Source organism: Prosopis cineraria, unplaced genomic scaffold (genome assembly GCF_029017545.1).
Source record: "Prosopis cineraria cultivar Desert tree isolate PC_DT_omini unplaced genomic scaffold, ASM2901754v1 PC227, whole genome shotgun sequence".
NCBI classification, from domain to species: Eukaryota; Viridiplantae; Streptophyta; class Magnoliopsida; order Fabales; family Fabaceae; genus Prosopis; species Prosopis cineraria.
Genome location: NW_026555554.1, coordinates 1 through 11,159, shown reverse-complemented (window position 1 = coordinate 11,159; position 11,159 = coordinate 1). Strand labels below are relative to the sequence as shown.

The following is an 11,159-nucleotide window of genomic DNA, read 5'->3' as shown; positions in this document are numbered from 1 at the left end:
TTTCTATGGTTTGAGGAACCAAGATTATTATGACATGGGTTCAAACGCCTTGCTCCTTTATTTACTTGCTATTTAAATACAAGCCCAATGTCCTACAGTAAAATTTTAAATTATGCGGAGCTTGATTTAAAAGGATCACATCTTTAAAATCCATAAAATCTATTTCAATATATATATATATATATATATATACACATATGTAATTTGTAAATTTTTTATTGGAGGTATATCTTCTAAAGATGTATCTGCAAGCTGCCAGTTCCTAAGGTCAAAGAACAGGAGAAAAAAATGTATTGTTAAATAAATATTAAATAAGCCTCACCCCAAATTACATAATATTAGGCAATAAAGTAAATCGATCCTTAAATTATATCTCTAAGAATGTTAGGAATTTTAAACTCATTTTTTATATAATATATCTTTCAATTTTTAAAAATAGTGTAATATAATTTCTACCAATAATAAAAATTAACTAAAAAATGACAAAACTATCTAATTTTTTTATCCTTTTCTATAATTTTTGGTCTTTTTATAATTTTTATATATTTTTTATTATTTTTATGTCAAATAACATTTAAAATTAATTTTTATTAATGATAAAAGTTAAATTATATTATTTTCAAAATAATATCAAAAAATAAGTTTAAAATCTCAATATTTTTAGATTTATAGTTTAGAATCAATTCGCTCTCTTATCTTATATAGTTATAATTTAGAAATTTATAAATATCATAATCTATCCTCCATACTCCAGAGTCCCTCTTTTTTCCATATAAATATGGTGGCTAGGGTGACAATGCATGTATTTGGATAGAAGAGAAAATTAATTTTTCAGCCCACAATTAATTTTTTTAAAAAAATTATCCAGATATCACAAAAAAAAAATCGATTAAAGAAGCAAATGCACGTTTTCACGTAAGCTCCTTCCATCGCTTTTTGCCAAAAATTTGTAAAAAATGTCAAAAAAAATTATAAAAACGGGCCCAAAAAATTACAAAAAAAACACATAATTTAATAAAAATAAAATTAAACTCTCTTCTTTTTTCTTTTTTTAAATAAAATTTAAACTTTGTATCTTCAAATAATTAATATTTGATATTTAAAAATTAAATTATATAGTAATTTATATAATTAAAAATTAATTTTGATTAAATTATTTAAATATTTTTATTTTATTAAAATTAATTTTAAAAAAACAATATCCAAATAAATTATGTTATAATATAATTAATTATAATTAAAATTTATCACTTAATTAATTATTTTTATAATTTATTATACCCACTGAAATTTAAATTTAAATGGACACAATATCTTTTTGGATCAAACGAACCCCAAATCAATACGCTCCTCCTTTGTCCTCCCACAAATCGCTCTTTCACTTTCTTTATTCGGTGCCTGTTGTGTTCAACTTTCCTTGTCAGCAAAAGATACAAACATTATTACTCATTAATATATATATATAGAGAGAGAGAGAGAGAGGTGTAAAGACCTAATGCCGAACGAAAGGCAACAAACAATGCACATGTGACGTGTGAAGTAAGCACCGCACTTGTCTCCAAATAACAGGAGATCCCACCACCTGGTGCCCCCCTCCTTTTTTTATCTCTTCTTGATCTTTCCACATGCTTGTTAATTATAACCTTTTCTTCTTCTTTTTATAATTTAAGTATCTTTCTCTTAATCAGCCACCAAATGACACTATCAATATATTATTATTATTTATTATATACATTAAAAAAGTGACTTTGCTAAGCACAGTTAATGTCTTAATGAGACTGATGTGTTAAATTTGATGCCTCCACATAAACTTCTTTTCATTAGAAATCGAGAAGAGGGCTGTATTTGGAACGAAGTGATTAATGCTCCACAGACTCTTATAAGGCCACTTGTATAAAGGATCGAATATATTTTTTTTAGAAGATGTTAATGAATTTGGTTTTTTAAAAGGGAAAATACAAGTGTTAGTTTTTATAGTTTTAATTTATTTTGATATAGATCCCTTTTTTTTTTGTTGTTGCGTTAGGCCGGTCTCTTAACTTTTGATAAAATGACACTGGCAATATTAAATATGCTCTAACTAAAAATACTAATCTATTATTAGTGAAATTATGATTCATCATATTAATAGGACCGTTCAGCCTTGTTATGTTTCATATTTTAGGTTTTAATGTGTTAAAACATGACTTCATCTTAATACAAATATTAACGACATTAGTCACATATTAATATATTTAATATTGCTAGTATCATCTTATCATTTTTTAAATATAATAAAAAATAATAAGAAACTCGAAACAATGAAAAAAAAAATTATAAAGACTAATAATTATATTATAAATCAACTTTAAATCATAAATCAAATTTAAACCAGAGCCTTCAACTTACCTTTGTCTCCATCCCCCTCCAACCAAACGGATAACATGCCCCGTGACCTGAAATATTATGCGATGCCACAAATTCTCAACCCTTGTTGACGTCATCATTTACATTTTTAAGAAATATTTGCCTCGTTGAAAATCATATTAAATGCGTTTGACTATTGAGATTGTCACAAATTATTTTTTTTAACCCTTTTACACAAATTACACACTTTTTCCAAATATTTATTTCTTTTTTATCTGCAACTTCGAAAATTCGCTTCTAACCACCATAGCAATTCCTTGTTTTTAATATAAAAAATATTCAGAAGATAAATTGTTTAGTTTCTCACTCTTCACTCAATTATAATTAAATCACTGAACTTTAATCCAATATAACCTAATATTTATAATTTGATTCAATTATAACTTTGGTTGGTATAACCCAATTCTTAATTTTAATTGTTTAAAATATTAATTATTAGAGGTGTCCACATTTAATATTCAATCATATAATGAATAAGATATTTTAAATAGAAGGATGTATATAAGTAATAAAAAAATTAATCATTAAACCTCAATAAATAACTTTACTATTTATAATTTTTTTAAAATATATGAATTAATATTTTAAATAATTAAAATTATAAAGTTTGAGTTGTGTCAAGTTAAAATTTAGGGATTAACTTATAATAAGACAATAATTATAAAAATTAAATGATTAATTTTATTTAAAAAAAATTTGTAGATGACATTAATTGACTAATTGTACTACCATTGCGTGAGTCAGTGTGTACACAAGAGTGGGGTCAAGTTCCAATTAGTAAATGAGAATTGACACATAATCGATGGCCTCGTTTTTGACATGCCGTGTGCCACAAAAATGGGAGTCGCTTTCTACATCCTCTATTTATTTTCTTCATCCCCGTAAAGAAAGTATCAGCCTTCATTAAAATTTCCTCCCTCTATTTTTTTTTTCTTCATTAAGTCAAACGTATCAAATTTAATATCTCTATTATCCAAATAAATATTTTATATTTCCATGATGTTTTTGTTTAATTTTCTATTTTTCCTATTAACTATGGTGTTCTCCAAAATTTTCACAATCCCAATTTGCAAGGGCCAAAACTCAAATTTGGAATCTAATAATGATAATGAAGTTCCAAATTTCTAAATTTGCATTTTCAATAGATAATTATAACTTATTTTTAAGAAAAAATTGTCAGACCTAATTGTTACTCTTTCGATAGAAAATCAAATTAATTAATTATTTAATCTATGCTAACCTTTACCAACTTTGCTTATCTTTCTTGTCCATTTTTTATTTAAGTCATTTGACAAGGAAAACATAAAAATGATGTACAAGTTAAACCCAAAAATATCAATTTTTTTTTATTCCTTGTCCTTCCTCTTAAACACAGTTATGAACTTCTACAAAGAAGTTTTCACAACGCGCAAACTATTAGTATAAGCAAACACAGTTCAAAGGGAGAGGGCTCTCTTCATTTTTCTCTATTTCTTCCATCCTCACCATTCAAATTATTTTATTAAATAATTTTTTTAAATGATAAAATTAATAAATAGTGGGGATGGGAGAAATGAAAAGAAATTGAGGAAAAAAAAAGTAGAAAGACCCCTCTTCCCAATTCAATAATTATTGTGGTCAATTAGTACAACAGTTTTAAATACTTAATTTTGTATACTTAATATATTTTATCCAAACAAATTAATATAAATAGATTTTAATGTGTTGGTAATATTAATAATAAAGGTTTGGTATACAATAAATAATTCATAAAAAATACGCGTGTCATTGTTTAATTGATAATAAATACTTTTAATATATAAGTCTAAGTATATAATTTTTTATTTTAAATTAATTTCCTAACTGTTTTTCTATAACAATCCTGAGAGTAATTTAAACGTATTTTTTATATGAAAATGATCTTCAATATGTATTGATGAGTAGTACGTATGGAGAGGAGAGAATAATGAGAACTTGCAAACTTGTATTCGTTGGAATTTTTAATGAACAACAGATTTTTAATTAGGCCTTGATAAGAATTTTTAAGTCAATAAACAAAGGATACATCTGCAGCTGTCTTCCAGTAATTTTCTTGGCATCCTTAATGAATACTTTGAAATTCACATGAGGCGTAGAATCTTTTTTTTTTTTTTTTTGACCAGGTGAGACGTAGAATCTAATCCCTTGAACTTTTGGTTGTGTACATACAACGAAGCGGGTTCAAGATTTCTCCATTTCATTTTCTCTTGAAAGCCCACCACATAGTGAATCACACACACACAAATGTATATAAACGCTTCCTTGCCTCATAAAGTACGTATGATAACGAAAACCCCTGGGATGGGTTGGGACTAACCAATCGAATCCCATTCTCATAAATGCGCACCGAATTTTTACATATAATATATATATTAGTTTTATCCATAAATTACTTTTAACATATGTTATTATAATTTAAAAAAATTTAAAACTCAATAAATTTATTTAAAAATTTAATAAATTTTTAACTTTACTCCTAGTAAATATACATACTTTAATAAAATATGTGCTCTGTCCAATATTTAATGAAAGATAAAAAAATTATGATAAAAATTTAATAACGTGACTTATAAATAAAAATAAATATCAATATGCACTTTAAACCTTGAACTATAATATTAGGTGTGATTTAAATTTTAAATTTTTAAAAGATACATTTTGAACTCTAAATAATTAAAGTTTGACAATTCCGCTTTACCGTTAAATTTCGACAAATGTCAATCAAATTTGGCCTTAATATTTGATTTTTTTCAAATTTCACTCTCTCTTTTTTCCCACCCTAATTTGGTAAAAATTACATATTAGGCCTTAATTTTACAAACGTTTATCTAAACTTAACGGTAGGAATAAATTTTCTCTAACTTTAGTTGCTTAAATTTCCTAATGCACCTTTTAAAAATTTAGGATTTAAATCACTCTTAAACTTATAGTTCAAGGTTTAAGTTACATATTAACCCCAAAGATAAAAAAAAAATCTCTTTCTAACATATAAATAAAACTAGAGGGAATACTCCCTTTTATTTTCTGTTTTTTAATTACAAGTCATTTTTAACTATTTTGTTGAAATCAAGAGAGGTTGTTAAATCATTAAATTTGTATCAAGATTATAAAATATTTCAACTTTACTTATATTATAGGGGAAATGAAATATAGCACTTGAGGGGTCATATAGAAATATTAAATTAACAAGATTATTTTATAAATAATTTATTAGGCATAAAATTAGAAAATTTTAATTAATAATATTTTATATAACTTATATTAAGGACCAATAAATTCAAAAGAAGAAAGTATCAGCATTAAAAAACTCCCTCCACCACAGGACCCCATGCAATGCACAATCAAACTTTTATTTGGTATACAAATATTCCATTTGATCTCTCTTAACATGTACAAAACTTACCAATGTTTATTTTATACTCGTATGCTCTTATTAAAGGTAATTTGTTCAAGATATCATTGAACATTAAATGCAGACATATCTCATAATGGGTTTTTATATTTTGATTTTTCACACCATGAAGAACTAATTTATTCTTTTACTCTCAACCTCCCTTGGAGTTTATTAGCCCTTGATATCATAAAACGGATAGTTGGATTTGAATATGATAAGTGGCACAAATCTGCTTACTCAATGAATATTTTAATTATGACCATTAGAGTCTATTGATGTTTAGAATTTATCAAGATGCATATGTTTTCTTTCAAAAATTCAGAACGATTTTTATGATCATAATACCTTTTATGTATATTGTCCACTTCAAAAATTCAGAATAGTCAATAGCTTGATTTGCAATTTGATTTGGTTGGTGATATTTAGTACTTTATTTATTACAAAATGTAAGACATCTTTAACCAAATCTCACTCCTAATAAAATAGTTATTTACTTTCAAACTAACATTATTTTTTTATATTTACCCCTATTATATACCTTATAATAAATATAAAGTTATTCGTCAATAAAAACACTTAAAAAAATAATAATTATATCTTAAAAGACTAAAATATCTTACATTTTAAAATGGAGGGAGTAATTTTTTTTAGTATCATATGAATTAGAGGGAGTATATTTTAGGAAAAATAACTATTAGGTTTTAAAAATTTGAATTAATAACAATTTGGTCATTGACAATTTTTTTTTAAAAAATAATTTGATAATGATGATTTAGACAAACAAATTCAGAAGTTTTAAACACAAATAAAATATTTAAGTTTTAAAAAACCTGTATACTTATGTTATGCTTGGCAGGAGAGAAAAATAGGGAGAAGGAAAAATTAGAAAGAAAATGACATTTTTTTATACTCAACTAATGAGAGAAAAATAACATAAGGGACTAACATATTTTTATTTTTGGCTTTTCTCTCTAAAAATGGAAAGCTTTGAAAAGAAAATTTAATTTTCAAATTTAACTGTTAATATTCTTGTTTCCTACATATTACTTCCCTCAATTTCCATCATCATTTTCTTTCCACGAATTTAAATTATTATATATTTAATAATTTATGAAATAAAAATTAAAATTGGACAAAATAATTTTTTGCTTGCATCGGATAAAATAATTCAAAATTATATTTGTATTTAATCAATAAAATATGATAAAAATTATATAAATAATATTTTAGAATATTAAATTTATCATATATAAATAATAAGATAATGTGAAATTAATAATTTTTCTTCCTCCTATTTTCTCTCATTGAGCCAAACATAGGAAGAGAAAATCATACCCTCCACTTTTTTCTTCTCTTTAATTTTTTCCCTACATTTTCTCTTCTCCCCATTTTTCCTTATGAGCCAAGCATATCATTAACCTTATATACTCAAGATGTTTAGTTTTTAATTAAATCTAAACATATAAATTTTTTATAAATTAATATCATTAACAGAGCAAATCTATTCGTCCTGATAAAATTACAGGAACTTAATCTTTTCCTTTGCCACTTTAACGTTCTTCCCACATTTTGTGGATTATATTTATGCATATGCTTAAATGTAAAAGCAGGGATTTATTACGGGAGGAGGGTTGGGTTTAGTGGAAGCCGGTAAGGGAATGGGGTCCGAATCTCTATAAATTTTGTGCTGTGTGGCCGCCCTTAGCTGTTGCCCCCACTATCACGTTGCCACGTGGCCATCACTATTGTCCAATTCCGGTGGGACCTACCATCAATCAATGCCCACCCCCCAACTTGCCCCTCGAAAATAATGTAACCAAACCCCAAGAGAGAGAAACAGTAAACGCTTTGGGGTTTCTAGAGAGAGAAAGACAGAGCAAGCGAGAAAAGGAAAAAAGAGGCTGCGGTTCCACCCATCAGAGAACAAAAGCCGAGTGAGCTGAGTCGCAGATCGTCGTCCATGGGTCAGATCGTGAGGAGGAAGAAGAAGGGACGCCCTTCCAAGGCCTATCTCGCCCACCGTTCCGGCGAATCTCCGGCTCCCGCTCAGCCCGACCTCCGCCGCAGCCTTCGCCGACGAAATGTGAGGTACAACATCGAGTATGACGACTACCTTGACGAGGACGACGAGGACGAGGACGAGGACGAGAGGAGGAGGGAGAAGAAGCTGAAGCTAGTTGTGAAGCTTAACCAGGATAGGGATAGGGACGAAGAAGAGTCGGCGCCCAGCCGCACGCGCGGTGGGGCGCGTGGGAGTCACTCGCGGGACTCTTCGGAGGAGGACGAGGGTGAAAGGAAGCCCTTGAAGAAGAGGAGGATTAACGGCGGCAGGGTTGGGAATGAAGACGGCGAGGAGGAGGACGAGGAGGAGGAAGGAGGGGATGATAATGATGAAGAAAACGAAAACGAGGAAGACGAGAATCTCCGTGACCATAATGATGATGATGATGATGGCGTGGTAAGTTCTGTATCATTGCCGTGAGTATTATGATTTTTAAATTGTGGCTGTGATCGCCAAAGCAGCTGCATTTCGATTGCTGCAATTGGAATAAAAGTATAAAGCGAAAGAACAGCTGGGGAATACAGATCTAAACCTAAAACTCCATGGAGGAGACCAAAGTGTCTGGTAGAGCAGCAGCGTGGGAGCCAAAGAATTTCAGCAGAGTGTCCAGCTCAGCGAAAATCACTGAGTATTTTTATTTTGGTGCTACAATTGGTCCATAATTCAGCATCCTTCTCTATCTCTCCGTAACTCCGTTTCTCTCTCTAGGTCTTTCTCTCTGTCTGTGTCGGGATTTTTGAGAGAGATAACTAACGGGTCAACTGTCAAAAACTAACACCCGCAGAATCTGATAAGGGCTCCCACACACTCTCGCACACTCTCTCTCTACCCACATCCACCTCTCTATATCTTCTTTCTCTCTCTTTTACTCTTACGTTTTGTCTGCCTTGTCTCTGTCTCTGTCTCCATCGAACGCTCTCATAAACGCAGCCTTTGCCTTTTTATACCTGTATTACATTATTAATTATGTTTCTTGGGGGCTGTGGTTATGACAGGTAAAAGGCAGAAAAGTGGATTCGAAAGGGCTCCACTCTGTTTCAGGTATGTGCTGACTTATGGGTTTAGGTTGTGATTCGTAAGTCTCTTTAATTTTGATGCTGAGCAGTACAGGTTCTATTTGCATAGTCATTTGTGATTTTTTTGAACCCTTTTTGTTTTATCAGGGACTCCGAGAAAATCTTCATCTGGAATTCCGTTACCTGATAAGAGGACATTAGAGTTGATCCTCGACAAACTTCAGAAGTATGGAATTGGAGTTTCGTTTTTGCATTTCTTCTGCTCTCGCTCTTCTTTGTTTAGACACGAAATCTTTAGGAGAATTTGATAAAATTGTGGCGAGGGATGTATTTAGCACTCATCTATGGCATATATATACATTTATTGGCATTATTTTTCGAATGTGATCATTGCCACGTGTCTATACGATGACAGGAAGGACACATACGGTGTGTATGCGGAACCTGTTGATCCGGAAGAGGTGTGATAATTTTTACAGTGAAAAGTGATGATTTTATTGTTGGAATATATTCTGAGGTGAAGGTTGAAAGTTTGTTTGAATGCAGCTTCCTGATTATCACGATTGTTGAGAATCCAATGGACTTTGCCACAGTACGAAAGAAGCTTGCTAATGGATCATATCCCACGTTAGAACAATTTGAGGTATGTAAATGTATCTACCCAACATAAGTTGACTCTTTCTTTTCCTGTTCAATGATTTTGGTTATTGCTTCTTGTTGGCTTATTGACTAGATTTGGATGTTTATGTGTACTTCTTTTTCTGCTCAGTGTTGTGATATATATTACCTATACTTGTGACTTGAAAGACATAGTTACTCATTTCTCTCTTTAAAACTCATGACTCATGATGTTTGGTACCTTCAACAGCACCACTTCTATCTACTAATCATTTCCTTGGTATATTGAATGTGATTTAGATATAGTGGTCGAATTCATTTCTGTCTGTGCTGAGTCCTGCCTTTTGCTCCATTTCTTCAATGGGTTTTATTGAATTATTTTTACTAGGAAAGCAGTGGCATTTATTATCTATGTCATATGATGCACCTGATGACCCTAATTATCCTTATTACTTTGTTGCACAAAAGGTGGCAATTATTATCTATGTCATATGATGCACCTGATGACCCTAATTATCCTTTATTACTTTGTTGCACAAAATTCTTAACTCGAAGTTTTCCCTGAAAACAGTATACTCTCATTAGAGGATTGTACTTATTCGACTTTAACAATGTCATGAATATGATCAGTTGCTGTTTATTAGCCACAGGAAGACTTGTTTTAATGCTATTCTGGATTTTATACAGATAACTCCAAAATGTTTCTTACTCAACTGTGACTGATTGTGCTCAACTCTTGAAAAATTCTTGAATGAATTTACTGCTGATTGGTCTGTCATCTGAACCAGTTTTATGCCAAGTATTGATGCCATTGTCCTAATCCTGTAAAATACTGGAAGAGCAAATATTTTATTATCATCACATTGACTTGTTAATGGCATTGTTAAATGCAGAGTGATGTATTTTTAATATGCACAAATGCAATGCAATACAATTCGGCGGAAACTATATACCACAAACAGGTATAAACTGTTTCTCCTTGTTTACTACTTACAAAAGATCATGTTTAAAATAACTGGGTGTCGTTAATCTTTCTGTTGTTTATTATGACTATTATATTTGTACAGGCACGATCAATACAAGAATTAGCTCGGAAGAAGTTTGAGAAGTTAAGGGTTGACTTTGAACACTCACAAGGTGAGCTGAAATCAGACCAAAAAGCGAGATCAAATTCCTTGGGCAAGAAGCAGACAAAGAAGCCAGTTGGTCATTCCTCACAGGAACCTGTTGGCTCTGATTTCTCTCTGCCGGCGCGACTCTCGCTAACATTGGAGATGTGCTGCCAACTTCACACCCTATCCCAGGTGGCATGTTTGAGAGGCCTTCCAACAATGATGCCCTTGGCCGATGGTAATGGTTTCTTAATTGATGCAAATCAAGAAAAGCAGATGATGTTTTATCAGGTATTACTGTGCAGGTCATTTCTCTCTTCTCTGGTTATCTGCTTACATTTTGTCTAAATTATCAACTTTTATGTATATTCTCCTGGGTAGGATACTTATGTTGCTATCCACTTTATTACTTTGTAACCTCATTTCTTTCTTATTTAAGGGAAGAACCTTCTCTCTAAGTTGGGAAGAAAGCCATTTGGGCTTGATGATAATCGTCGTGGAACTTATAATGCCTTTATGCAACCTGTCACCAA

At 30.4% G+C, this 11,159-nt stretch overlaps 1 pseudogene; it reads left to right on the top strand.

The window, feature by feature from the left end:
- Positions 1-7,623: 7,623 nt before the first annotated feature.
- On the top strand, positions 7,624-11,151 carry LOC129295965 (SWR1 complex bromodomain subunit bdf1-like; annotated as a pseudogene).
- The last annotated feature ends 8 nt before the right edge of the window (positions 11,152-11,159 follow it).